A 6,676-nucleotide genomic window follows, 5' to 3' on the forward strand; every position below is an offset into this window, starting at 1 on the left:
ATTAATTTTTCCTTATTGAATTTTTATTCTGCATTTTTGTGACTTAATCTGAATACTAAAAACAGTCAACAGAAAAAAATTGAAGACAAACACACACATATGCACACTGAGATACACACACACACACACACACACACACACACACACGCAAAGAGAAAGAGAAGGAGAGAGACAGAGATACAGATAGACAGCTCAAATAGAACTGACATAAACCCACATAGAAAAACATCAGACAAGCTGGGCAGTGGTTGCATATGCCTTTAATCACAGCACTTGGGAGGTAGAGGCAAGCAGATTTCTGAGATCGAGGCTAGCGTGGCCAACAGAGTGAGTGAGTTCTAGGACAGCCAAGGCTACACAGAGAAACCCTGTCTGGAAAAACAAACAAACAAAAAAAAATGAAAAGAAAAGAAAAAAGAAAAACATCAGACAGTAAATCAATCAAGTTAATGGTTACAACCTGAAAAGGATGAAATACTTGCATAAGGTGAGTTCTGGATATTTCTGGAACCTAAGAAGTGGGGTTGTTATGATATTCTAAACCACAGTATTTGTTTGTGTTCTTCTCACAGGGAAGTGAAGATGTAGAATTAGCAGAATTAGAAGAAAAGCAGCTCCCAGAAAACAATCTGCCTCTTTACTCACACCAGTGCCATCAGAGAATAAGGTAAAGAAAGTAGAAGCAGGTATTTAAAGATGGGCAAACTTACTAAACTACACCATGGAAGAACTATTCCTGAAGAGTAACATATTGCTTTGCTTTAACTATCTAGCAAATTAAAGCACAGATCTAAACAGAATACTCATCCGTCTTTGGGCTAGGAGTTAGAGTGTGGCCTAAATGGTGCTTCTGATTAGATTGGTACAGGCTGTGACTGAAGTTTCAGTCAATGTGTTCTCACATGAAAGCCAAGATAAGATGATTGAAGTTCTCCAGGCTGTTAATAGAATTCAGTCTCCTGTAGTTGCTCCTGGAGGGCTTAGCCTTTAAAACATGACCCTTAGTGTAGGATATTGATATTATCATGGTCTCTTTCTCCTTTGATCTACAAAACATAGTCATAGTAAACTGCCAATCTATGGTTTCACATACATTATATATTATATTAGCAACATCTCATCATTCTTACCATGTTTTATCATTCAGAGCCATATAACTACTGGATTCACACTAAAGCAAATGGGACTTACAGAGCCTGAATAGTCATTGGGAATCAACTTAGGATGCAATTATATCAGATAGTAATAAGAGAAGCCTTCCCAATGAGCAAATGTTGAATTATCACCTCTGGTATCTGCTTTCCCTGGCACAAAAAATGGTCAGTGGTAAGGATTGCCACTGTTGTGGGTAGAATCTGAGGTTTTCACTAGATAGAGAATTGGAATAAGTCAGAAATAGGATTTCTGACTGAGAATTTATAGTCCAAATGTATACACATATTTCTGCTCATTTGAAAATTTACCAGGAACTCTGTTGCAGATGGGGCTTATCCTAGTTGGGTAGATTAGGCTGTCTTGACATGTGAGTCAGTCCCTATGTCTGAGGCTGACTGCCTCAGACAAGGACATTCTGGAAGTGTTTTATATGTAGTCAACTCTTTAGGTGACTTTTTTTTATCACATTAGACTTTTTCTACCCTGGAAGAGAGTATGTAAAGCACCTTTGCTGGAAGAAACACAAATTCTGAATATGGATTTATCACCTGGACCATCATGATCACCTTTACTGGATAATTAATTAGCATATTGCCTTCTAAATGAAGCCTGCATCCAGTGTATTTCCTATGGGCAAGGTCATGCAATTTGTAATACATTCTGCTCGGAGTAGAATGCCCGTCCCAGTTCTTGGCCCATTAGTAGAAGATCAATAAATATTTCTTGAAAGAGTAGATACATAAAATGCATTAAGATGTCCTAGAATAGAAGTCGAAGGGAGAGAAAAAGGAATATAAAGTTAGGGACTCATAAAATGGATCCCAAAATGAGACTAATACAAAAATCAATTCTTAAAAACCTTTCACTTTGCTATGAGTGGGCCACAAAGTTGACTTTTAGCCTTCCAGAAGCCAATATGGAGGAGGAAATGGCATCCATTATACAAGTCATGATGTCTATAAAGCAAAAGATCCTTAGTTATCCCTAATTTGGAAACATCTTATTTTACACTATTCCTTAATATAAACCTTTGTATCTTAATATCTTCCTATCATCAGGTAAGTTAACCTTTTCTTAAAAGACTTTCATGTTTTTGATAATGATTAATTGTATTAAATTTATATCACTAAATACTTTAAAGATTAATTTTAATAAAAATGACTAATACTTGAAATTATTTTAACAGATAATTTGTTTTGGATAAAAGCACTTAAATATATTTTGATTAATTCATGTATTTTAGTATTCTCCAGTTACTTACCTGAATACCAAGGCAAGGTGAAAATCATTAGATTGCCTTTTTGTCAAATCTCAAGAAATTTAAAGCTAGCATCCTTAGCATTGCCATTTGGACAGTTATTGGGTGATAGTTGTCATGGTGAGAATGAGATGCATATATTTTTCAAGTTATTATCATTTATCTTCCCAACTTTAAACTTAGTTTGACACCTTTCATCTATACATAAAGAATGATTGAGGCTTTAAGACTTCACTTTTAAATTACACAACAATGCTTGCACAGAAATTGAAATGACAGGTATAAAAATTGTTAGCTTAGAAAGCAAGTATGTATTGACTTAGCAAATGTAAGTTAATGTTTTCCAAATCAATTGATAGTTATACAATGAAAGATATTTTGTTTCTTCGGATTACTCAATGACCAGATTTTGAGGTAGGCGTTGGAACTTTTTATTTAGCCTCTATAAATAATATGCCATACCCAAACACAGAGATACACTTAATCTGAAGTGTGTATCTTCCATGTGATTTTGTTCCAAATGTGCCCACAGTGATATACCACTATTTTATCTGACATTAAACTTGTAGAGGTCTAGATTAATTTATGATGTTTTTACCATGAGCATGGCAAATAATGGTTTGAATTTATATTTCTGTGCCCAGGCATAACTATATGTTTGCTATGTTTGTAAAATAGAAAAAATATACATAACAGTTTTGTGGGAATTTGTCATTGAAATATGGCAATTTAGATAATATTTTTGTTGTTGTTTGTTTGTTTGTTTTTTTCAGTTAACTCATGTGTACTGCAGCTCATATATCCATGTCAAAAGTATTTTGGTGTATAGTTTCTTATATCAGTATACGTTTTATAAATTTTTGGTGTATAATCATGTCACTTATGGAAACAGTGAATTCTTTTTGGACTCCCAATTATTTGTCAAAATAATTGTGCGTGTTTTCTCATGAAAGTAAACCATATATTCACTCATTTATAATGAAGATTATTCTCATAAACACAGATAGGACATTGCAAATGTTGATGTATAAGAACTCTTCACATGCTAAAGCTTTATGTGTCTCAGTACATAGTAGGATTTTTTTTTGATTTTTAATTTCTTCAGATTGCTAGGAAGTATATTTTAAGTTTCAACAAATATGCTTCATTTCCCACAAAAAAACTCATCCTTATTATTATGTTAGACTTTCATTTTCTAGTGTTCTACTACTCCATATTTTCTTTATTATATGTTAGTTGTGCTGAAAGTTATTGAATGTATATGTGTGTGTGGTGTGTGTGTTTGTGTGTGTGTGTTTGTATCTGTGTGGTGTGTGTGTCTGAATGTATGTGTTCATGTATATATGTGTGTGTGTAAATTTATAAGACATTTTACTGAAAATTTCACTAATGTTAATAGAGAAATTGCATAATCAATTAAAATTGTTGCTTTAAAAATAAAATAAAATTATATTATTTCTTCTTCTCTTTTCTCTATTAACTCATTTCCTGTTCCCTAACTCTCTCTCTAAGTCATAGATTATTTTTCCTTGATTGTTATTGTCACATGTATATGTGTAAATATATATCTACAACATTCTGGGTCTGTTTAGATTTGTTTGCATGTGTATAATTTCAGGGTTAACTACTTGGTACTGGTTATTAAGAACAGTCTTATTCCTGGGGAAGTCTAATTCTCCTCTCTCTGCCAGTATTGTTTTAGTTATTCTTTCTAGTACTGGAACTCCATGGGGCTTCCTCCTTATATGCTAACATATCTAGCAGTATTATCATTGTTCAAATCTTTTAGAGAGTCATATTTTTGTGGTATTATTGTTATAGATTTCTTGTTATTTGTAGCAGGCACAATTACAGAGGATTTCCTAGTCCCCCTAAAAATTGTTTCTTATTTTAAAAATAGTTTGTGCACAAACTTTGTGAATAAATTGAGTATTAGAGGTTTATACATAAGCCAATAACAAGTCTCAGTACCATGTCTTTGATATGATCTTGGTTTTTTCCTCATATTATAATACCATTTTATTCACTCATATATAAAAATATTATCTTGCACATGTTGTATTATTTGACCCTTTACTTTGCTGTACAGATGGTATTTATAATTAATTGCACAAATCAATAAATGTATGTTTTATAGCACTGCTAGGCATTTGTATTTTGGATATAGCATTTTAAGTAACTACACTAATTTGCCAATCACTACTGATAGAAATGTACATTTATTTAACTATTACATTTATAAATAACCTTGTAAGATGGTTTTTTTCAAGCCTTTTTCAAAGATGATTTTTTTTAATTTTCCTCTTCACCAACTTGACAAGATGTAAATATTCCAGTTGCTTGCTTCAAATTATAAAATATATTTATAAAATGCCTCCCAAATCTATAGCTGCCCATATCAAAGCACAGATTGGTTTATTGTCCTCCTGTAGTTACCTTTGCTCACAAGGAAGAAAGCCCAGTTTTATGAAAAAGAACTTGACCTCACTGGCCAGCCTCTTGGCTACACCTACAGATGTTCTTAGCCAGGTAGTCTAGTCACATTTTAGAGCAAAGACCACCTGCTTTCTACGAGATAAAAAGTTATGGATTCCATTTTAAAGTCACTGACAGGTGTAGTTTTCATTACACAAAGAAAATGTGCCAGATAATTAAGTGAAGAAATGAACAGAGAAGTAGCAAAAGAAAAGACATTGACATTTGACAATCCCCTTTGCTTCCTGCAGAAACCATCATGAACTCTTCCTGGAGCCTGCCTCATCAAATGATCAAATCAAAACACAGTTAGCTTCACTGAGCTTGAAATCAGGTTCTTTTTTGGACACACAAAGAATCCAGGTGATTGTAAACACTAGCCCAGAAGAAGGAGAAGCAAAGGAAGGACCGAACTGTGGATTTGGGTGAATGATAGCAAATACATAGGACAATCCATTTTTGTACTTTCATGTGAAAGTAGAGATCATTATAGACAGTAAAAGAGAAAACTAACTTGTTATCCACAATGTGAAACGTATAGTCTCGTCCTCTAACTTTTAAGCTTCAGAATACATATTAGAAATATCCAACCACTTTGAAAATATTTTGGCTCTTCTTTGCCATGATCAGTAAACATGGACAGAAGAGAAATTGTGATCTCTGTGTGTTTGCATTTCTGGATGAAGGAAAGATATAGTAGTCGTGGTTAAAAGAAATCTTTTAGCTGGGCGTGGTGGCGCACGCCTTTAATCCCAGCACTTGGGAGGCAGAGGCAGGTGGATTTCTGAGTTCGAGGCCAGCCTGGTCTACAGGGTGAGCTCCAGGAAAGCCAGGGCTATACAGAGAAACCCTGTCTCGAAAAACCAAAAAAAAAAAAAAAAAAGAAATCTTTTTTGTCTGCTGTGAACCCTGGGGTGACAAAGAGATCTCACATCATTGAGCATGGTGTACAGTACTTCATCCATAGGAAAACAAGGTGATAGGTAAGCAGATGGACTCAGCAGAGAGTCAGAGGACCTAACTCTGAACTCAAATGTACAAAAGGACATTTACCACCAAGGGGCAAGGTGTGGCAGAAGATGTGTGGATGAATATGCCTTGACTAAGTTCACATGACAGGATTCCATTTAAAGGAGGGGAGTGTTGCAAAGTATCAAGAGTGGTAGATACAGAAGAAAAGAATACTTTTCTAAGGTGATAAATTGACAGTAGCTGCTGTTTCTTTGTTTCTTCTTTCTTTTCTTCCTATTCTCTTTGTCTTCTTCCATTTTATTCCTCCCTTCTTTCCTCTTTTTCCTCTTCCTTCTCCTATCTTGCCTCCTTTAAGGACAATTGCTCAGAATAGCTTCCACAAAGACAGCCAACATGGGGTCCTAAGCTTGGTTATAGGCAGAGAATTTTAAAGATCCTGAATGAAATATAGTTCAAAGGAGAAATTTCACACACTGCAAAGAGACAGCTGTCCCCATCTAATAGTTACCTCCCCAGAAACACACCTCTGTTCTCATACCCTTCTACACTATTGTATAAGGGGAATTTAGGAGACATGTGAGGCATGTGACTGAGTACAGGCTATATAGAGACAAAAGATCTAAAACAAGCTGTCAATACCCACACACCACACACTAGCACACACGACTGAGCCCTTTTTCTTTACTTATTTCTTTCTTTCTTTCTTTCTTTCTTTCTTTCTTTCTTTCTTTCCTTTCTCTCTTTCTTTCTTCCTTCCTTCCTTCCTTCCTTCCTTCCTTCCTTCCTTCCTCCCTTTCTTTCTTTCTTTCTTTCTTT

General features: G+C 34.6%; 1 pseudogene; it reads left to right on the top strand.

Annotated features, from left to right (window-relative positions):
• The first annotated feature begins 469 nt into the window (after positions 1–469).
• Positions 470–6,676, top strand: part of LOC116087507 — a 28,462-nt pseudogene continuing 22,255 nt past the window's right edge.

This window comes from Mastomys coucha, unplaced genomic scaffold, assembly GCF_008632895.1.
Source record: "Mastomys coucha isolate ucsf_1 unplaced genomic scaffold, UCSF_Mcou_1 pScaffold13, whole genome shotgun sequence".
In the NCBI taxonomy this organism is placed as follows: Eukaryota; Metazoa; Chordata; class Mammalia; order Rodentia; family Muridae; genus Mastomys; species Mastomys coucha.